Source organism: Pimephales promelas, chromosome 10 (assembly GCF_988280905.1).
Source record: "Pimephales promelas chromosome 10, fPimPro1.hap1.1, whole genome shotgun sequence".
NCBI lineage: Eukaryota > Metazoa > Chordata > Actinopteri > Cypriniformes > Leuciscidae > Pimephales > Pimephales promelas.
In genome coordinates, this window is record NC_142778.1 from 17,669,974 (window position 1) to 17,694,320 (window position 24,347).

At 37.3% G+C, this 24,347-nt stretch overlaps 1 protein-coding gene and 1 long non-coding RNA gene across 5 annotated transcripts in view; one reads left to right on the forward strand and one right to left on the reverse strand.

The window, feature by feature from the left end:
* unc13c (unc-13 homolog C (C. elegans)) overlaps window positions 1–24,347 on the reverse strand; it is a 343,459-nt gene that overhangs the window by 115,489 nt on the left and 203,623 nt on the right. The gene's annotated exons all lie outside the window — the stretch shown is intronic.
* Window positions 13,739–17,542, forward strand: LOC120483066 (uncharacterized). 2 transcript variants are annotated; one of them, XR_016169905.1, is made up of 4 exons: window positions 13,739–13,968; window positions 14,572–14,640; window positions 15,029–15,129; window positions 15,805–17,542. It is a non-coding gene; the product is annotated as an uncharacterized LOC120483066 (long non-coding RNA). The 2 variants fall into 2 exon arrangements; XR_016169904.1 differs by lacking the exon at window positions 13,739–13,968 and having other exon boundaries at window positions 14,313–14,640.

A 24,347-nucleotide genomic window follows, 5' to 3' on the forward strand; every position in this document is an offset into this window, starting at 1 on the left:
CCCCCCTCCAACCTCTCTGGGAAATGCGTATCTGTGTTACAAATGCCCCAGGCACAACGTTTAACCATATTTTGGATAAAACTACGACGGTAATAGCCTGCTGAGACCAAAATATGAGACGCCTGTGTTGAAAGTCAATGGAGCGCTGTGAAAAAGTGTCCGACCTCTGTGGGAGCTCGTTCTTGGCTGCGCTGTGATTGGTCAATCTACATTCTAGGGCGTGGCTTAGCCAAAGGTGAATTGGCTGACAGACTGAAATGACTATTTGCTCAAAAATCATAAAATACACTTACTAGAGCTGACGTTGGATCGCAAGATTGTGTGCGGAGTTTGGAGCACGCACTGGATGGCAGACAGGCGCGGGCGCGCCGTGAACACTTTTATTTTCCCATCAAAAGTGGAATCAACTTAAAATACTCTATCATTTCTGGTTATACAGAAAATAATAATATATTATTCGCAACTACTTTTATTTGCGTAATGTCACAATAACAAGAAAACGTGCTTTTGTAAAATAACATAAAACAATCAGGCGCACTTTATGATCTTCGTGAACTGGAGCGCGAGAACTGAAACAATATCCTTTATAGACTAAAGCTTGAAATGTCCACTTTAAAAAGAACAAATTCGAATCGTAAACTAATAGCCTACCTTCTGATTATGCAATCCGTATGAAAGGTGCGGTTCTCTTTAAAGGTGCATCCGGAGATTATGTTTTTAGCTTGTTATTTTTTCAGACACATTTATAATAACTCTCGTATAGCCTACAGCACTGCGGGAAAAATATCAGAAATATCCAAGTTCTAATTTGGCCTTAGAAAACCAGTAAAATCTACATTTTTCCCATATTAATTTGTGAATATTTTAAATGTTTTAAAGGGACAAAAAGTCATGAACAAATATCTGAAATTTTGTTGAGATGTATAGGCTACAGCGCAGCATTGGTGAGGTCAAACTAAAATGTTGGTGTTCAACTTTGCGTTTTAAAAATACAACAACCATTTATTTTTCGTTTTCCAACAACCGTTTGGACATAATACAAGATAGAGTTCTTTATTAAATTCATTTAAAAAAAAAAAAAAAAAAAAAAAAAAAATAATAATTATAGCCTCTTAATGCTTGGATAACACACAACGTCTCCTTCCATTAATAATAATAATGTCTAGTGCGGTGCATGGCTGTGAATAAACCTACCAAAGTCGGTTGCCATGATTTTTGGAATGACTTATCGCGAGAGGAAAAATAAGACGTTTTAGTCGCATAACATCGGTTAATGGAAACATCATCATTTCGCAATTGTTTTTTATCGACATTTGGAAAATATCGCAAAAGTTTTGCGCAAATCTGTAATGTAAGCGTGCTGATAAGATTTTCATTCTCGCGATCGACAGACTGTCATCTGCTGCTGCTGCTCATCACAGCAACATTTTATATGATGAGAATCTAAATACTTCAAAAACTTCTCACGAATCAGTAATCTCGATATCTGTAATAGTAAAAACGTATAATAGCTGTAGTAAATACGTATTCAAGAGATTTTCACATGTAGTATGTAGCTATTTCATATGCAAGCATGTCAGCCAATCACAGCAGTGGGCAGTTACGTTGAATCCCACAGCAGACACGCCCCTTCGAACAGAGCGTTCTAAGCAGAGGCTAAAATCAGGCTAGGAAAAATGCCTTTTATTTCTAAATTATGACTATTTTTGATCTAAAAAACAAACTAACATTATAAGGGCAACCCAGGAAACATAATAAAATAATACAAAAAACCCATGTCAGGGGACCTTTAACATTGAATTGCAGCCCTCTGAATCGTAATCGAATCGAATTGTGAGGTGCCTAGAGATTCCCACCCCTACACGTCACTGTGACGTATTGCATTAAAACACAGCAAGAGCAATTCGAGAGCAAACGGCTGACTCAGCAGGCACAGGTTGTTGATGGACTCGACGCAATAAAAACTGAAACTACCAAAAAAACACTTATGATGCAAAAACAAAAACAAAAAACAAAAAAACGAACAACTAAATTATATCACATTAAATTACTACCCTACACTTTAGATCTCATATCGATTTTTACCACTAATTCTAACTCAATTCTAATCTCAAATGGCTCTCAAACAAATGCTATCTGTGTGCTTTGGAGCAGGAGGCATTGTAGGTAAACAATGTGGGCTTCTCTCAAGAGGAAAGATGGGGGTCAGAAGGGTTTGAAGCGCTCTAAGAACAGCTGTTCACATTAACGATCGCAGACCCACATAATAAAACCTCAAGGAGGAAATGCAATAAATGCAAACCATGAATGCTTCTCTCCTCTGGTATGGTTATCAATTATAAATACATTAGGACATGTCATCTATTCCTGATGGTAGGCACAATTACTCAAGCGAAATGAAAAGTACAGCAATAATAAGATGTGATAATGAAATAATAAAGTGAACAGAGCTCATCAGCAGCTCAAACTCATTCACTTTATAATACTGCTTCACTGGTCTGTCCTTAGTAATGATGCACATGCACACTCAGCAAACCTCGCAATCATCTTCAAAATGAAGTCACACATCCCCCCAAAGTATGTGAATAATACATAAGATATTTTGGTATCACTTTAAAATATGGTTCAGTCATTAATAAATAACTACACAAAATTAAGATATTTTTAATAAAATCATGTGAAGTTTAGTCCAAATTCTCATTGTCATGGGTTCGATTCTTAGGGAAAGGTTAGTATGCGAGGAAGATATTTGTCCAATAATTAAAATCTCTCTCTCTTTTTTTTTTTTTCAGAATTGAGTAGTAGGAAATTACTAGTCATTCAGTTTTTTATTTTTTTTATTTATGACATCTATGCATTCCATTAATTTTGTGAATTGGTAAGTTTCGCCAGGGTGCGAAGAACTATAGAGCTGAGTATCATCAGCATAACAGTGAAAAGTAAGTGCCAGCAACAGTCCTAGTACTGAGCCTTGTGGTACGCCATGCTAAACTTTTGAAACTGCTATCGATCAAATAAGTATGATTTAAACTATACTAATGCAATTCCACTAATTCCAACATCATTTTCAAGTCTATTTAAAATAATTTTGTGGTCAATGGTGTCAATGCAGTACTAAGATCAAGTAACACTAACAGAGAGATACAACCAGTGGTGTAGTCTACGTGATACGCAGGTATACGCCGTATACCCACTAGAAAATGTCAAGGATTTGCGTATGCCCACAAGGAAATGTCAAAGATCTCCGTATGCCCACAGCCCACTTAAAAAAGCGTGAGGATTCGTAACAACGTAAGGCGACCGAATTTCGTGTTCCCTAATCTTATTAGATTCAGCGCGCGAGCACGTCAAAAACAGAGGACGCAGGGTGTGTTTGTGTGTTCGTGTTCATCTGAGCCTCATTGGTCTGTCACTGCTCGTCAATGTCAGAATATTTGAGATGACAAATCAAATCAAAGTAGGCGGGCTTTATTTCAAAGACGCTGCTGAGCGCGAATTTCAGCAGAGTGACTCGACGCTTCAGTTTACAGGCAAGTGCGAGAAAAGATGTAGGCTAAGTGGCTAAACTTAACATTTCATATTGTACATTTTTTAGGTCATGAATGTTAAACGAATGACAAAAAAAAAATCAGGCAAACTATAGTTTTGTGTAATTTCGCCATTTTGAAGTGAAATAAATAGACCTGTAACGTGACTCATGCAATTTAATAGTTTACTGTCATTGCGAGGGGACAAGAAACATTAACAAAGTCGTTTTCATCATTTTAGCCACAAGACTAATAACGAATGTGTACATATTGAGAATATAATAAAAATTGTAGCCTTTATTACATTAAAAAAGCTCAGCCTTCGGAGGGGGAGAGAATTTACTGCCCACTGACATGGTTTTAAAGCTATTTCTTATTCTTTTTTTCTTTAAACGTCTTGAAATGCACATCAGAGAAATCAAAAAAATTGAAGCACCAACCTCAAATTTAGGACCTCTTTGATTATAAAGCCCTGTCTACGGCCCTGTATTAGTCATAAGATCAATAATGAATGTGTAGCCTATTATGTTTTGAATGTATTTAATAAACTTAATTACCTAGCTTTACTAGCTTTCAGTGAATAAACGTGTCCGAGAAAAATTATTCATAGGGAAAATCCACTTATCAGTTGACCCCATGTTTACTTTCTTTACTGACAGACAAAAATGAAAAGCCTATATCAGTCACAGCTCATCTTTAGGAGGGGAAGAGACAGGGCAAGATAAAAACAAAGAGAAAAAGAGGGTGATGCTGATGAGGAGAGAGAAAAATAATCAGCTGCCCAGTGCCCACTGGTTTTAAAGCTGTTATCTAATTTTTTTGGCCTTCAAAACATCCTAAAATGCACATATGTAGATCAGAGAAATAAAAATTTTCTCAGGGAAACCCTGAACTCCCCTAACTAACCTACCTCACATTTGGGACAACAGTGATTATAAAACCCTGCCTTTTGCATGTAACGAAACCGGTTAATAGTGAGCATTAGATCCTAAACTAAACCTAGTGACGCCCCTGCTTCATGCAACCTGTCAAAGTTTAAAAGAAATATAAGAAAAGGCCTAATAATATTAATAATAGTTTATTAAAACACACAGAAGCAAATGTCTTTAATTTACAACAGTTTATAGAGATAAATAAAGTAACTCGATGGAATAATGAAAGAAATTGCATAGTAAAATGTAATTTATAAAATAATAATAATCAAATCTATTAAGACAGAACATTAAAGGAATATCACACAAGTTTTGAAATTTTTTAGCAAATGGGTGGTGGTGTGGGGGGGGGGGGGCGCTGCTGGTATATCACAGTATACTCACTACAAAAAACTAGACTACACCACTGGATACAACCACGATTGGATGATAAGAGCAAATCATTTGTAACTCTGATGAGAGCTGTCTCAGTACTATGGTCTAAATCCTGACTGAAAATCCTTGCAAATACCATTTCTTTCTAAAAAGGAGGATTGTTGTGACCACTGTTACAGTAGAGGTCTGGAGGATCTCATTATCTGCTCTTCATCATTTCAGTTCAGTGCCTCATAAAGATGAAGCAGCAGTGTCGATCAGGACTTTCTCTGAAAGGAATGCATTCATGAGGTGAGGCAGTGATATTAAACACTAAATTAAATCACTGCTTTAATTTTAGTGATTAATTCGAGCCCAATTCCTGCAAGGATATATTTGTTTTAATGTGAATACCTTCGTAACCACAAGAGAATGTTCAAGAAATTCCAGGCTAGTCTTTGACACACACTGACAGATGGGCTAGGGGGCTAACTTTATAGTTAAATAAAAATATTCTGTAAGTTTCAGAACTCAAAACTTCCTTGTTAGTCCAAATAAAGCTTTTACATTTTTTTGTTTTTAAAACAAGACACAATTCGATGCAGGCTATTCAGAGAGACTGAAAATAAAAGATGATGCAGTGCCGACTGGATTAGATCCGACAGTAATGTTGCAACAAAGAAGTGTGAGAAGCAATGGGTCTCATTCAATAAGCATTTTACAAACAAATCAAACTTTCATACTAATAAATGTATTCTAAATGTACGGGAAAATGTAACCACACATACGCAAAAATAACTGTGTGGCCATATAATCGTGTTAAGAAGTTGTCTTTCATCTCAGCACGACTATTATATTATATTTTGTGTGTATTATATTATTTTTATATAAAATTATATTAAAAAATAATAGATAATACATTTTAATTTAATCTTAAATAGATCTCATTACATATAGTGAAAGGGTAAGAAAAGCTGCATTATAGCTTCAGCTGTGAGGTTCCTAAAAGCTGTCTGTGTGAAAGTGTGTGTGTGTGTGTGTGTGTGTGTGCGTGTGTTTGTTTGTGTGTCTGTGTGTGTGTGCGTGTCACAAATCATAAATTGTTTTTTCAACTTATTAAAATATCTTACTTTACTGCAACTATCTGTTTCTGGTTATTTATCAAATTTATAGTGTGTGATTTATAAAATACATTATATCCTTCATCACACATATTTTGTCTGGTCACTTTATATCTTATATCAGAATATTATATTACTGCTATATATATATATATATAATCATAATATATATATAATCATCTATATTACTATGGATATTAAAATACGCTGAACCATATGAAGAGTTCAGATGCAAAAGCCTCTAAATGCCATTTGAAATTTTCTTCTTTAATGATGATTTTTATCAAACTTGTATATTTAAGTTCAGTAATTTCACTTAAATGAACTTAAATATACAAGTTTGATAAAAATCATCATTAAAGAAGAAAATTTCAAATGGCATTTAGAGGCTTTTGCATCTGAACTCTTCATATGTCCTGTATCATATCTACATGAATGATCTTTGCAGCAAAAAAAAAAAAAAATGAAAATCAGTTCGTTTTTCAGTGAGATATGATTAATTAAATGCGCCGACAGCTCATTTCACCTGCCATACAGATTACACTGAGTGGATCGGATGACCGGTTTAAGATGGCGTCTCCACAGCTCGTCCATGCCAATAGGCAGTAGGGTCGATAGGGTGTCTATCTATATGATGTCTATGACTACAAATACTGTAAAGAAACTCAAGAACAATAATACTGCAGACGTGTAACGTTACTTCAAAACAAAAACAAAGAAAGACAAAGGTACTGCTAAACCATGACCACCATGTGTTTTAAGAAAGTAAAGTACTTTGTTTTCATTAACGATATTTACAGCTTATCGAAATGCTCTGTTCGTCGTCTCCAAAGATAGAAGGAATTTACCTCTCATTCAGACAAAGTCAATCGGCAAACCCTTCTTTATACTGGCGGAGGTTGTTGAAGTGGGAATCCTTGAAAAGCTTCAGGTCACTAACGTACATCCAACAACCGAACATTTTGACTTGCCCTCTCGTAACTTCTGCATCATTGAGCTCGCACTACAAAATCGGAGCGCAAAATAATAATGGCGGATTGCTCGAAGTGTTGGACCGGTAGTCAATGTCCTTATTTGGCAGTTCCGCCGCAAATACGGTGACGCACTTGCTCAAAAAACGTCATAGACAACAGAAAAATCTGAACAGGTTGAAAAATATGACCAAAACATAATATAAAGATATAAACGAATCACCTGAAGAGAATAATTTCATCTTTTCTGTACTTATAAACACTCCAAATATACAACAAAATGCATTTAAGGGCTAAAAAAGTGGATTTTCCATGATATGTCCACTTTAATGTGCAAAAACTGTTACCCATAGTAGTGGGTGTTTACTTTCAAGTCCTGAATACGGCATGCCTGATGTATCAAAACAGAGTGTTCGCAAGAGAGGGTCAAAAACAGGATAGAAAATAGACTTGACAATAGGGATGTAACGATTCACTCGCAACCGGTTGAAAAAAAAAATGTGTGACGATTCAAGATGATTGAAATGTTAAACGAATCGGGATACACATTTTAAACAGAAGGGGCATTTACTGAATAGCCTACTGTGAAGCTGTGAACCTGTGAGCCTCGCATTACAGGCACAATAGCACTAGCGCGAACCTAGCGTGTGTTTTCACTTCATTCCTAAGGAACTTGAGCTTGTGTGAGCACTCATAGTAATGAACTGAAAAAGCTTGGTTTGCTTCGCTCGCGCCGCGCCAGTGTGTGCTATAGACTGTGTGCACGCGCTGTCAAACACATGGCGACAGCAAGCATAGATGTTGACTTAAATCGATTACCTTCTCTGTTTTAAAAATCTGTTCAAAAATGTGATGACGTCACACAATAGCAGAATGCTAGCGTGTTCCGGCCAACAACGGCCTAACCTGTAAGAAATCGAAAGGACATAAGTACTCGTTCATTCGACTTTTGGCCTATAATCTATATTGAACTTGCGGAATCAACAATAAAATGTTGATTCAACGACAAGCAGAAGAAAGAGACACGTTTAGCCGTTTAGCGCCATAGACTCCCATTCATTCTGCACTCGCCCGTGATCACCTCCAGTGGAATTCTAATGGAACTGCAACCAAGATGATACACAAATGGGGCTAATAGGAAGTGCCAAGGCTCTCCGTAAGACGGGCTCTGTTAATACGACAAGTGTGAGAGCTACGGAGATCACAAGGTGTGTCAGTGTTTTCATGGCAACCATGTGTTGTATTTATTTTACTAATGTTATCTCTTTCTCTAAATGTCGTGTACATGGATCTATTTATTTTTTAAATAATTTGTTGATGGTTATGGCATATTTTGCTCAATGTGTTCTGTTTTTTTAACTCTTTTTAGTTTAATGATACAAATTATGACAAAATTGAAATCTTTCCTTTATTACAATGTAAAACGCACGTCAATGTGGTACTAACTTTACAGTGTTTTACTTAGTGTGCGAAGGTACCAGTGTCCTGACAGACAGAAACAATGAGTTGAAACAACCTTGAAGGGAATTTTTTTTCAATGTAGTTTTATTATTTGACAAATTTATTTCAAAATGAAAAAGAAATGTGCAACATTTTGTCTGAGAAATAATAAAAGAGACACTTTTTTAATTTATAATTTGTCTTAAAGGAACACTCCGACTTTTTGGGACTTTAGCCTATTCACCTTACCCCCCAGAGTTAGATAAGTCCATACATACCTTTTTCATCTCCGTGCGTGCTATAAGTCTGTTTGACGCACCCACCGCTAGCCTAGCTTAGCACAAAGTCTGGATGTGAATGGTTGCACTTTCATAGTAATCCAAATGAGTGACAAAATAACGCAATTGTTTTCCTATTTACATGTTGTGATTTGTATAGTCACAGAATGTACAAATAACAAAGTCAAATGAGACCCAGACATCTTTTAACCGTATAAAACCTGGGAACTATTCTCTGAAGGCGAAGCACTGCTACTTTGACGGCGTAATAACCGCATCACCGGAGACACGCCGTGGTGAGGAGCGGAGAGTTCGTTCAGTGTTTGGGTAATAGAGTCAGTAATTTATAAATAGTAAAAGCGTAGTTTAGAGTCATGGGTTTTCGCTCTATTGTAAATAACTGCGACTGTAAACAGGGGAGGTAATACCATGTTTCACAGAATTCCAACTAAAAACGCTGACTGGATGAAGAAATGGCTAACTTACTCTGGATATTGATCCAAACACACCTAAATAGATTATCAAGGGACATTATGTTTGCTCGGTACATTTCAATGGACGACTATTTTGAAAAAATGGAATTTGCCACACGGACCATAATGTGCTGAAGGATACGGCCATCCCATCGATAGCACAGACAGGACAAGTGGATCACCTGCGGCTGAGGTAAGTGTTCCGTTATGTTTTTAGATGACCTACTGTAACAGTGCTTTTAGCCAGATCTAATGTAATGTTAGTGACACTATTATATGATTAGGGTATGAATATGTCTTGATGCGGTGCGGACGCGCTTGGAAAAAAAACGAGCGCGTTCACCGCGTTGAACTTGCACCCAGCGCGCGGCGCGCCTAGTAGCCTAAATTTGAAATCACCATGGAAATAACGAACTTGAGCGTGCAAAAGGGTACGATAGGCTGTGAGTTCATTGTGCAAAAACAATTTGTGCTATTACTTTCCCCTTATTCTATCCTATAGTAATGCAATTTTACTGTATATTATATACTGTTGAATACAGTTGGTTCAGCTAATAAATTGCATTTAAAATATATTGATTCCTGTAATAATAATTATTTATTCATGTGATATTTATAAATCTGGGTGCGTTTTTGGTTGGAAATCAATGAAACATGGTACTGTATTACCTGGTCTCCCCTGTTTATTGTCACAGCTCATACAATAAAGCAAACACCCGTGATAAACTATGCTTTTCTATCTAACGTTAGTAATTGCTGACTCTTTATTCCAACACTGAGCGAAGCGAACTCTCTGCTCCTCGTCACGGTGCGTCTCAGGTGATTGTTATCACTCTGCCCAAGTAGCAGTGCTTCGCCTTCAGAAAATATAGTATTTATACGGTTAAAAGATGTCTGTGTCTCATATGGCCTTCTTATTTGTACAGTCTGTGACTATACAAACCACAACATGTAAATAGGAAAACGTTTGCGTTATTTTGTCACTCATTTGGATTAGTATGAAAGCTGCAACCATTCACATCCAGTCTTTGTGCTAAGCTAGGCTAGCGGTGGGTGCGTCAAACAGACTTATAGCACGCACGGAGATGAAAAAGGTATGTATGGACTTATCTAACTCTGGGGGGTAAGGTGAATAGGCTAAAGTCCAAAAAAGTCGGAGTGTTCCTTTAAATCTCATTTGTTAAGAAAATAGTATCGTGAAACCGGTATCGTGAATCGTATCGCATCAGTTGAGTGAATCGTTACATCCCTACTTGACAACATTATAAATGGACCTCAGAGAACATTAGAATTTTTTTTTTTCGTAAACAGTTCATGACTCATGATAAAATCAACAAAAACAAATTGAATAAATAAAATAACAATTTTATTATTAGTAGTAGTAATATTAATACTGATTACTGATTAATAATAATAATAGTAGTATTATTATAGTGCCTTTAAGCATTACATATTTTAAAGACCTAAACCTCAGCTGTTTAACAGAATATGTGCAATTTTTCGTATATTCAGTTTATTTTTTGACAGATGAGGCATTTCAAACACACACACACAACCCTGATTGATGATTGACTCCAATCATGTTTCACAAAGACTCCCCGGAGTGGGGAGACAAAACACAACAAACCTGTTTATTTACATTGATTACTCAGCCTCACAGACTCTCTTACACACGCACGCACAGATGTTTGTAACTGACAGATAAACACACTCCCATCACTGGTTAACACTAATCACCCCATGCAGATGATCTCTGAATCTTCAAGTTCGGGTGCCAAACAACTAAAACCAATCGGACACAGCCGGCATCACACTGTCAACAGATTTCTTTTCGCTTGGATAACAGGTCGTATTTTTCCCTCAGGATGCAACTTACAAAATGTCACACTCTGAAACAGGAAACAAAATTGATTAAAAAGTGTTAAAGGGAAAGTTCAACCAAAAATGAACTTCTGTCATCATTTACTCAGGTCTCATTTTTCATTTAAGATTGCAGACAAACCATTGATTGGCCACCCTGAGTAACTCAGTTGTTGTGTCAATCCAGAGACTGATAATTCACAGACCCAGAAACACCACAGCACCCTCTTCTGAACAGTAAAGGCTGCTTTTCTGCTGTCCATTGAACATCAATCCCTGAGGTACTGAAAACAAGTAAAAGCTGAACATATTTTCTTTAACAGACTATTAAAGAGACTCTACAGTGTCCTCAACTAACACCCAAACCTATAAACAACCTCACATTGAAAGAATGCAATGAATAAGAATAAATAAGAATAAATGAATAAATAAGAACAAAATCACATCGACATTAGACTATTCTCTACAAGGACTTGGAAAAAAAAACCCACATTGACAGTGATCTATCCTGAATAAGAACTTGATGAAAAAGCTAAATAAAAATATAGCTGCGAGCAGCGATGGCGGGCCCAAGCCGGAGGCACCGCAACCCCGGTTCCTTTAGTTACCTAAAGGCACCCGGGTGGCGGTGCCGAAGGCTTTGGCCCTTTCATGATTAAATGTTAATGCGGCTTGCCATACTCTGTCATTTCGACTAGTCACAATTATGTTACAGATATCTCAAATGATAATACAAACTATCCAAAGTGTAACGACTAGACAGAAAGACGTTGTTGATATCTACAATGTTAATTCCGGACAGGCAAACTTAGCTTTTAAATGTTAAAAGGGCTTGCCATACAGGGACGTAGGCTCAGAGAGAGGCTCACCATATTCAGACCAAAATATCTGACTTCCTCTTGGTCCGAGCTAATGACTATGTATTAGAAAGTTGTACGGCTTGAGGAGTACAATGTATATACCGATTTTTGTAACTGTAGATAAAACTAACAACCAATGTAGTAGCACTTCTCTTTTTTTGATTGGCTGATGCGTAGCAGGGTCGACTGCTGAACTCCAGGCGAGACGCGCTTGATTCTCACGTGAGAGCGGCGCGGCCAGAGAAATTGCGTATATTAAATATATTATTAATAGTTTTTCCGCATGAGAAATACAATGTGTGACGGGAGTGTGAGACAAAAGACTGAAACGAGTGACTGCCATGCTCAATGCGTGACACACTATAAAAAAATATTTCACACTGACTCCACATTTAGGGGGCCACAAGGGGGTCCAAGCTTGTTGTCGCAGGGGCACTGGCCCCCCCAGGCCCCCGCCTAGAACCGCCATTGCTCACACACACACACACACACACACACACTTTCTCTCTCTCTCAAGAAGCAAAAACATGACTGCTAAAGGTTGTATCAGCGATGGCGGGGTAACATCACTTAACATCACGAGTGCTATTCCCTTAGACCACGCCCCCTTGTCTCCCCAAAGTATTATAAGCAATCATGCGCATCCCGTGTGCAGAATGATGCACTTGAAGCAACACCAAGTCACAGCACGCAACGCTTCACATTGAAAAGAACATAGCGAAGGGATGGTATCTATAATCTATGCTTAGTAGGGCTGCACGATTTGGGAAAATGTCATATTGCCATTATTGAGCCAATATTGCAATTGCAATTTGCGACTCCGATATAATAAAATGGTTTCATGAGTCCAACTTGCTTGGTTCTAAAGTAAAATGCACACACAGATTAATGTTTATTTCTCAACTCAAACTAAAAACAACAACAACAATAAATGATTGATAACACCTATAATGATCAATAAACCATCAACCAAACCAACATTACAGTGATTCCATCAATTGAAAGCCATCAACTTTTTAAAAAATTATTACGCTTAAAAAAATATATAACAGCTTTTAAATTAAGTGAACTTCAAACAATCCCCACATAAACCCATAATGAAAAACATATTTACCTGTGCCCTTCCTGTCTTAACAGGTACAGAAATTGAATAAAGTTATCAAACAGTCTGCGCTGCCTGAATCATAAATTATATATATAATAATCCTTATTAAAGCTACAAAAGTTCTTTACTCAAGATCAGTGAGTAATTTTCTAATTTCCCTTTGTTCTTTTAACTTTACTGAAAGAACCCTGCAAACATGCCCCTGCGGGGCCGACGCTGGCTTTTTGTGGGCACAGTGGGCTAGGGCCAGCCCACGCCAAACCTAAACAGGCCCAGTGCGGGTTGCCCAGACGAGGCCCACAGCTTTGGGCTCACTGCGGGCTATCAGTGAGCAGCCCACACTAGCGGGCTGCCCACATTAAGCCCATGATGGCCCACTGTGGGCCATCCCATTCGGGCCCATGAGCAGGTTTTGCACCTTTGGGCCCATGCGGGTTTAGTTTAGGTAGCCCACATTTAGATTTGCCCACATGCCCACAATGTCGTCAGTACGTCCTCTAATCATAATAACTTGGTAATTTTAATTCTCTTCAAAAAAAAAAAAAATATATATATATATATATATTAAGAGAATAAGAAAGCACTAATAATATATATATATATATATAAAGAGAATAAGAAAGCACTAATAACTTGGTAATTTTAATTCTCTTAAAAAAAAAATTAAACAATTTAAATATATATATATATATTTAAATTGTTTAAAAATGTTTTATTTTTTTATTTTCAATAAAAGTAAAAGCAAAATGGTATTAAAAAGCATAATTGTCAACTGAATGGGTCATAGAACTACACAATGAGTTTAAATTCATTATATAAAATTAAAGATATTTTAAATTGTTAAATGTTATAATTCTAGATGTTTATTTAAATGCTGCGTGCCTTTTGACGTGTTCTATGGTTTCAATATGGGCGTACGTGCGCGAGTCGCATTCAAATCTGATTCAAAGACAGGAGCGCGCGCGAGCAGATGGAAACCATGGAAACGAGGAAACCCATCAACTGACAAACAGCAGCGTCTCTCACTGTTGTTTTCTCTGCTTTCAGGTAAGTCTAGTTACCAAAATCACACAAATAATACATACAAACCTTCCTGATATATGTCTTACGTGTAATTGATACACTTCTGTTGAATATTTACTTTATAGAAATAGTTTTGTGTCTTCGATAAAGTCCGTTAGCATCTGACTGAACCGTTTTCAGAAGAGCTAAAGTTAAGTTGTTTACGTTACAATTGAGCTCTTGTTTTACATAAGTGTGGGTTTTTAACCACATTTTTGTGTTGATAACAGTTTTTGATAGTTTTGTTTTGCTGGTAATTTGTCAATGGGTGATTGGAAGTTAGCTAAGTTAATTTATTTAACCTTGAAAGAATTCATTGTAACGTAGGCTACTTAATGACGTCATTTACAAATATTGGTAATAAGTGATTTCAGAAGGAACAGGAAAAAAACACAACAAAGGGGAATTATTGTTTAATCATGATAATTATTTCATATGCATTATTGCACAATATATTACCTTAAGATTTTTTATGTATATTCTTTAGCTATGCTCTAGCTTGCTTCCTTGTATTAAACCCTTTGTTCTATTGTAAATTCAATGTAATATTGTTGGCTCTGTGACACATTGCATGTTATTTTCTTGAAGATCATCATAGATGTCCTGCTGCACCCCCTGGGGTCCAAGACAATCTCCACGGCTATGACCTCGACTATAGTAAGCAAAACTTCATACATACTGTTTAATTGTTGTGGGTCTGTAGGATTTATGATTTTGAATGAAGTCTCTCACTTTAAATTCATTAACTACAGTTTTTTTCAGTGACATTGTACTTGAGAAGCTAAATAATAGGTGGCAAATATAATGTTATAATAGTCATAGTTATAATAATTCAGGATAATAGTCATGGGTATATATATATATATATATATATATACAGTATATATATATATATATATTATTTTTTTATTTTATTTTTTCTCTGGGTGTGTTTTTAATTATGTTGGCCAATGAGACACCATACTGTCCAACTCAAAGCTATTTTTTTATGTATGTTTGACTGATAAATACTGAAATTCTTTTTACTTTCAAATGCTGAATTCAGGGGGTTATGGCTGTGCTCTTGTTACCAGATGAGATATCATTTGATCCTGTGATTCTTCAGGACAAGATCTTGATGCCATCCACACCCAGTACATGACGAAGGTGAGTTTCACAATAGCTATATCACCATCACAAACCAAGAGGCCAAACACAACAGGCCTTCATCCATATGAACTCACCCATATGTAGGTAGGTTCCGAAACCCAGTATTAAACATTAAACGGGCCCTGGGGCCAAATTAAGGAAGACTGCAGTATCGATAAGCTCAGATGTTATCAGTTCTGCTGACGGTACTGAAGAAATTACACACACACTATTTATTATAGACATTATCTTGTGTCATTGTCATGTGTTTTTCAGGCTGGTTGTTTGTCATTTTGTAAGAGTAGAGAGAGGCTGTACCTCAGTGAAGACTTATTTTACATTAGATAATTCAATTTCCGTACCTGATAAGTTAGATTTTCCGAAAAAACTTCATGCACTGCTTATTTCAATTGTATTTTTCTTCTATTGAATTTATCAATACTTGTAATTTGTTATCATTTTCAATGCAGATTCACTCAATAATCTCTTGAAATTTGTTTTTATATCGCAATATATATAGCAGCAGATAAACAAAATATTTTATTTAAGGTTTTTAGTATTGTGCAGCTCTAATATTGAGCATTTAACCTGATTGAACCTGGAATTGTTATAATAACCTGGAATAATTTGTGATACCAGATGTATGATTATGTATGATAGATTTTGAACTGTATTTTTTTTTTTTTTTTGCAGGTTTTCTGGGATCCACAGTGGAAGGCATCAAGGCGTGAGATGTTGGCTGGACAGATGTACCTGTACACCACACCGACCTCTGCTTTTACATGGATGGCGGATTACTATCATGTTCTGTAAAGGTTTCATTATAGCAAAACAGAGCACCTGTGACAGTGGAATCTGTAGGTGTAACGTAGTCAGTTAAAAGTAGTCAGGTGTAAAGTAGTCACAGAGAGAACGTTTTTTTTTTTTTAAGTTTCAAACTTTTTTCTCTTTCACAAAAAACACTGCAGTTACAGCTTTTCAAATTCTTCATTGGAGGTGTACAAATAATTTTCTTTTTTTCAAATCACAAAAAGGGCTGTGCAAAAATTAATTGCAATTAATCGCATCCAAAATAAAAGTCTGTGTTTACATAATATATTTGTGTGTGCTGTATATAATTATTTTGTATATATAAATACCTATGCATGCATGTATATATTTAAGAATTATTTGCACTTAAATTCTGTGTATATATATATATATATATATATATATATGAATACATAATCTATATTATATAAATATAAATATTTTATATATGAATAACACATTTTCTTACATGCATGTGTGTGTATTTATATATACAATATAGGGCTGTGTAACGATTAATTGCATCAAAAATAAAAGTTTGTGTTTACATGATATATGTCTGTATAATTATTTTGTATATATAAATACACACATATGCATGTATATATTTAAGAAAAATGTGTTATTGATATATCAAAGATTTATATTTATGTATAATATTAATTTTGTATAAACATATATACAGTACAAACATGCAAATATTTCTTAAATATATACATGCATGTGTGTGTATTTATATATACAAAATAATTATACACACTACACAAACGTATATAATTTATGTGAACACAAACTTTTATTTTGGATGCGATTAATCGTTTCACAGCCCTAATACAAAATAATTATATACAGCACACACAAATATATTATGTAAACACAGACTTTTATTTTGAATGCGATTAATCGCAATTAACTTTTGCACAGCCCTGTAAGAAATGTATGCTGACATTTAAGGCATGGCCACACGGGGTTTGAGCATATGTGACTGTGAATGAAAAGTGAAGTGTGACCACATGAGAATAGCCAAACAGTATAGATGATTCACAAAATTATACACCAAGAAATGTGCATAATTGGCCAAAATGTTACTGTTTATCAACAAAAATATGACCCTATGAGTTTGGTAATTTTTAGAATAGGATTTGTGCACCTGCAATGAAGAATTTAACTGATGTTTTGTGTAACTGATGTGTTGTGTTTGTGAGAGAGAGAAAGCAAAGAAAAAGAGGTTTGCAACTCATTAAACATTTTCTCGAAGACTAAAAATCTACAAATTGCACTGTTATAGGGACTCTGTTTAGCTTCAATATTACTAGATATAATACAGTGTCAATCTTATTAACTACTATTTATTTTGTATAAAATCATATACAGTATACAGGTAAAAAATTTGGAAACATTTTGGAAGAAGTCTATTCTGCTTATCAAGCTTGCATTTATTTGCATTTATTTAAACAAAAAAAAAAAAACAGTAATATTGTGAAATTTTATCATAATGTAAAACAGCTGTTTTCTATGTTTCTGTTTTTTATGTGAATATATAATAGTGTAATTATATTATATATAATAACCTGAATTTAATGTTTTATGTTTTGTAATTAATAAATACATTGATTTGAAATCCCTTTGACTTCTGTACATTTGTGAAAATACAGGAATTAGTTATGTGGTGACTGCATTCAGATGTATAGAATAATTGTTTTTCCCAAAGACTTATAGTTAAATTAGCCAAAAAGTATTTATAGTGAAACAGATTAATTGTGAACTAGATCTATTGTTGTAGATGCCCTGTGTGTGCGGTGCGGGCCCTGTGTGGGCTTAGTGAGGGCTTCCTTGGGGCTAAGTGAGGGCTGCCCATGCAGGGCCAACGTTTTGTGGGCCCAGTGTGCGGGCCCTGTGTGGGTTTAGTGAGGGCTAAGTGAGGGCTGCCCATGCAGGCCCAACGTTTTGCCAATGAGCAAATTCTCATGGGCCCTGCGCTAGCAGCCTGCAGGGGGCCCTTAGGCTAGCCCTAAGTGGGCCCGGACAGGGCCAGTGCAGGCTTGTTTGCAGGGAACGCTTTATTCGCTGCTGGCCCTTTAAGAGCACCCGTTGCCGAGACGCGGATCTCACACGCGCCTCATAGCACAACTCTTTTCATCCATAGACTTTTCTTATGTTATGAAGATACTAGACAAAATCACATTTTGGCATAATTGTGTGTGCTATTGTTCGTTCAAGTTCGAAAGAGAACTGTTTATTCTGGGCTGGCACACGGTCAGTGCATGCGCATTATGCGAGTCTCATCTATTCTAATCTAGGGCACTCACAGGCAGCTTTTCACTTCTTGTCGTGCAAAATGCGAAAAGGCATTTGAACCAATAAGAGGGGGATCTTGTAACACTAGTCAAAGGATGACAAAAAAGAAGAGATGCTGCGCTAATAGCCCTACTTTGTTTATTTCATATAAAATCGCGGCATTTTGCGTTATATAATTGCATAGGTTTGAGATCGCTATTACGACTGCGATATAATTAATCGTGCAGCACTAATGCTTAGTGTATTCTAAAGGGCAATAAACTCCACTCCAGCAAGATAGTCATTTTATGCAAATCATAGACCTTTATGCCTTATCTACAAATAAAGTATAATATTGGGAACATTGATCTTGAAGAGAGTGTCGTCGTGTTACTGTCGCAACCGAACGCGACGCGCTAATGCTGATGCATGGAGAATGACTGAGGCGAGATGACTTTCCGTTAACTTTAACTTAGAGACTAAAATATTAATTTTACCACACATTAAGCTATTGAATGACTTTAGAAGTCTTGGAATATAGTGTGAAAACTTGATTGTGCTTTACAGTTTTTTATGCCTTTAGTGGGGCTTAACAAAATAACACAATATGCAGAATGTCGGGCGTCACTTATAGGCTAAACTGTTTTTATAGATAAAACTATTTACATTCGGCAGTCATGAAAACAAATCTCAGATAACGGTTGACTAGGTAACAATGTGTAATTTTGCGCCGGAGTTCTCCTTTAACTTACATTAGCTAGCTAACTACGAACGAGCTAACCAGATAACATTAACAAATTGACAAGCACTTACTGGGCAGAATATGGCTCTTCAAATGACGGACGAAATTGGAGGTTGTCATCTGACTGTCCGCGATCTTAACGTTGCATGTCTTGCAAAGCGCTGTTCTTTTGCCATCTTGTTGTAAGAAATTCTTGAATCCAAAAGCGACGACGACCCTCGTTATCCCTCCGGCTGACATGTTGATGTGATCTGATGTAAGTGGGCGTGGTGTGCGCGTAAGGTATGAGAGGGCATGACTGATGATCTCGTGATCCAGTCATGACAGCGCTATTCTCAGCCTGCGCTCCAGCTGGATCAACTTTATTTTTTTTACATAATTTATATATTTTATATTCAAACTGAAAACATGATGTGATTAACACTCAAGTCATATTATTACATGCAAGTGTGTTTGATTTATGGACCAAATTTTCAGATCAAGTTTATGGACCAAGTTAATTTAATTAATAAACTAATTATATAAAACTATTAATGCACTACAATTAAACTGGTTATATGCCTTTACTTATAAAAAATAAAAAACTTATTTAAAAAAATACCAGGCTTAAGGCATTTATTTTTTATGCAGGCCATACACACAGGAGTGAAATGGTTAAGACCCCTCCCCCTACAAACACACACACATACACAGACAGGCAAAGACAGAGATGTAGGCTCAGATTAAGCAAGACCACATTCAAACAAACATATCTGACTTTCTGTGGGTCCTAGCTAATGAGTGTCAATTAGAAAGTTGTCCGGCTCGAGGAGTACAATATACATACCGATTTTTGTAACTGTAGATAAAACTAACAACCCTACTTTTGTCAAAAGGTGGCGCTACTGAGCCCTCACCACGCCCGTTTCTGAAACATTGCACGTGTCTACTGGCTAATAAATGTGATGTGTCTGTCGAGTTTCATGCATTTTGAAGCATGCTAAGGGTCTCAAAAGCATCCTAAAAGCATCCTAAAAGAAGGGTAAAGTTTGATGCGTCGCCACGGCAACAGTTTCAAAGATATCAAGAATCCATTCACAGGTCTACATCTGCCGTATGTTTACATTATACATATGAAGTTTGAAGCAAATCGGGTAAAAATAAAAGGGTGATATCAAAGCATTTTGAAAGTGACACACTTCCTGCTGCCAGTTGGTGGCGCTATAACTTTGACTCACAATAGTCACATCCATGTGATCGTCCTCTTACAGCGAACACACTGCTGAAGTTTCATCAAGATCAGTTAATGTATGCTGAAGTTATAACAAACTTCCTGTTTCACGTTTCTCGCCATGATTTCGTTTCCTCGCCACGGCCAAACCGTTCGAGATATCAAAAATCCCCACACAAGCTTTCATCCTCAATGTCTTCACTTTACGCTGACCGAGTATCGTCGAATTTGGATCAAAGCTCTAGGAGGAGTATTTCAAATAACATTGCGAGCGTTTTACAAACAAACCTCAATAGCCGACTTCCTGTTGGGCTGGGGTAAAAAGTAAAAGCGCGAGGTATAGATGAAACGATGAGATCAACATGCGTACCGAGTTTCATATTATTACATGCAAGCGTGTTTGAGTTATGGACCAAGTGTTCGGACCCCATTCCAGGGGGCGCTGACGAGCCCCCCTGCCACGCCCGGGTACCATCTTCAGCCCGGCTCTGATGGCCGCGGGTTCTGACCCGTGTGCAAAGTTTCAAGAGTTTTCGAGCATGTTAAGGGCCCCAAAAGTGCCCGAATAGTCGTAAGAAAAATAATAATAATAATAAATATAGCTGCGAGCAGCGATGGCGGGCCCAAGCCGGTGGCACCGCAACCCCGGCTCCTTTAGTTACCTAAAGGCACCGGGGTGGCGGTGCCGAAGGCTTTGGCCCTTTCATGATTAAATGTTAAAACGGCTTGCCATAGTCTGTCATTTTGACTAGTCACAATTATGTTACAGATATCTTAAATGATAATACAAACTATCCAAAATGTAATTACGACTAGACAGAAAGACATTGTTGATATCTACAATGTTAATTTCCGGATAGGCAAACTTAGCTTTTAAATGTTAAAAGGGCTTGCCATACACGGACATAGGCTCAGAGAGAGTCTCACCATATTCAAACCAAAATATCTGACTTCCTCTTGGTCTGAGCTAATGACTATGAATTAGAAAGTTGTCCGGCTTGAGGAGTACAATGTATATAACGATTTTTGTAACTGTAGATAAAAATAACAACCCCACTTTTGTCAAAAGGTGGCGCTATTTAGTCCCTGCACCATGCCCGTTTCTGAAACTTTGCACATGTCTACTGGCTAATAAATGTGATGTGTCTGTTGAGTTTCATGCAATTTCAAGCATGCTAAGAGTCTCAAAAGCATCCTAAAATAATTTCAAAGTTTGAAGCTTTGCCACGGCAACAGTTTAAAAGATATCAAGAATCCATTCACAGGTCTACATCTACCGTATGTTTACATTATACAGATGAAGTTTTTCATCTGTTTTTCATCATTATACAGATGAAGTTTTTCATCTGTTTACATTATACAGATGAAGTTTTTCATTCATATTATTACATGCAAGCGTGTTTGATTTATGGACCAAGTTTTCGGACCCCGTTCCAGGGGGCGCTATCTAGCCCCCTTGCCACGCCTAGGTACCATCTTCAGCCCGGGCCTGATGCCTGTGGGATATGACCTGTGTGCAAAGTTTCAAGAGTTTTCAAACCCGTTAAGGGCCTCAAAAGCCATTAAGAGTCTCAAAATCATCAAAAAAAAAGAATTTTAAAGTTTGATGCGTTGCCACGGCAACAGTATCAAAGATATCAAGAATCCATTCACAGGTCTTCATCTGCCATGTATTTACATTATACAGATGAAGTTTGAAGCAAATCGGGTAAAAATAAGAGGTTGATTTCAAAGCATTTTGAAAGTGACACACTTCCTGCTGCCAGTTGGTGGCGCTATAACTTTGACTCGAAATAGTCACATCCATGTGATCGTCCTCTTACAGCGAACACACTGATGAAGTTTCATCAAGATATGTTAATGTATGCTGAAGTTATAACACACTTCCTGTTTCACGTTTCTCGCCATAATTTCGTTTCCTCGCCACGGCCAAACCGTTTGAGATATCAAAAATCCCCTCACAAACTTTCATCCTCAATGTCTTGACTTCTTGCACACCGAGTTTGGTTGTGATTGGTAAACACATGCGTTGTAATTTGATGTATTTCTCCTAGGACAACTATTCAAACAACCCATAATTCTCAACTTCCATTTTAATTGTCGTAAAACTTAGAGCACGAAAGTTGTTTGGCCTGATGTGATCTATAATTGTACCGAGTTTCATATTAATTCACGCAAGTGTGTTTGATTTATGGACAAATGTTCGAATCCCAGTCCAGGGGGCGCTGTCGAGCCGCCCTGCCACGCCCGATGACCAGCTTCAGCCCGGCCCTGATGGCCGTGGGTTCTGACCCGTGTGCAAAGTTTCAAGAGTTTTAGAGGATGTTAAGGCCCCCGAAAATGCCAGAGAAGTCGCACACAGCAAATAAAGGGTTAAAATTAACCTGACAGGAGCTCCTCCTCTCACTCACACAGAGAGACACTGAGAGACTGGCAAAATTCTAAGATTTTCTCTACATTCAAACAAAGATATCTGACTTTCTGTGGGTCCTAGCTAATGAGTGTCAATTAGAAAGTTGTCCGGCTCGAGGAGTACAATATACATACCGATTTTTGTAACTCTAGTTAAAACTAACAACCCCACTTTTGTCAAAAGGTGGTGCTACTGAGCCCTCACCACGCCCGTTTCTGAAACTTTGCACATGTCTACTGGCTAATAAATGTGATGTGTCTGTCGAGTTTCATGCGATTTGAAGCATGCTAAGGGTCTCAAAAGCATCCTAAAAGAATGGTAAAGTTTGATGCGTTGCCACGGCAACAGTTTAAAAGATATCAAGAATCCATTCACAGGTCTACATCTGCCGTATATTTACATTATACAGATTAAGTTTGAAGCAAATCGGGTAAAAATAAAAGGGTGATTTCAAAGCATTTTGAAAGTGACACACTTCCTGCTGCCAGTTGGTGGCGCTATAACTTTGACTCACAATAGTCACATCCATGTGATCGTCCTCTTACAGCGAACACACTGCTGAAGTTTCATCAAGATCAGTTAATGTATGCTGAAGTTATAACACACTTCCTGTTTCACGTTTCTCGCCATAATTTCGTTTCCTCGCCACGGCCAAACCGTTCGAGATATCAAAAATCCCCTCGCAAACTTTCATCCTCAATGCCTTGACTTCATGCTGACCGAGTTTCGTGCCGTGTGTTTGAATTCTCTAGGAGGAGTATTGCACATTCCATTGCGAGCGTTTTACAAACAAACCTCAATAGCCGACTTCCTGTTGGGCTGGGTTAAAAAGTAAAAATGTGAGGTATAGATGAAACGATGAGATCAACATGTGTACCGAGTTTCATAGTATTACATTCAAGCGTGTTTGATTTATGGACCAAGTGTTCGGACCCCGTTCCAGGGGGCGCTGTCTAGCTCCCCTGCCACACCCAGGTACCATCTTCAGCCCGGCTCTGATGGCTGTGGGATCTGACCTGTGTGCAAAGTTTCAAGAGTTTTCAAACCCGTTAAGGGCCCCAAAAGCCGCTAAGAGTCTCAAAATCATCAAAAAAAAGAATTTTAAAGTTTGATGCGTTACCACGGCAACAGTATCAAAGATATCAAGAATCCATTCACAGGTCTTCATCTGCTATGTATTTACATTATACAGATTAAGTTTGAAGCAAATCGGGTAAAAATAAGAGGGTGATTTCAAAGCATTTTGAAAGTGACACACTTCCTGCTGCCAGTTGGTGGCGCTATAACTTTGACTCACAATATTCACATCCATGTGATCGTCCTCTTACAGCAAACAAACTGCTGAAGTTTCATCAAGATCAGTTAATGTATGCTGAAGTTCTGACACACTTCCTGTTTCACGATTCTCGCCATAATTTTGTTTCCTCGCCACGGCCAAACCGTTCGAGATATCAAAAATCCCCTCGCAAACTTTCATCCTCAATGCCTTGACTTCATGCTGACCGAGTTTCGTGCCGTGTGTTTGAATTCTCTAGGAGGAGTACTTCAAATTCCATTGCGAGTGTTTTATGAACAACCCTAAATAACCGACTTCCTGTTGGGCTGGGGTAAGAAGTAATAGTTTGAGGTATATATGAACGATGAGATCTATATGTGCACCGAGTTTCATATTATTACATGCAAGCGTGTTTGATTTATGGACCAAGTTTTCGGACCCCGTTCCAGGGGGCGCTGTCTAGCCCCCCTGCCACGCCCGGGTGCCATCTTCAGCCCGGCCCTGATGG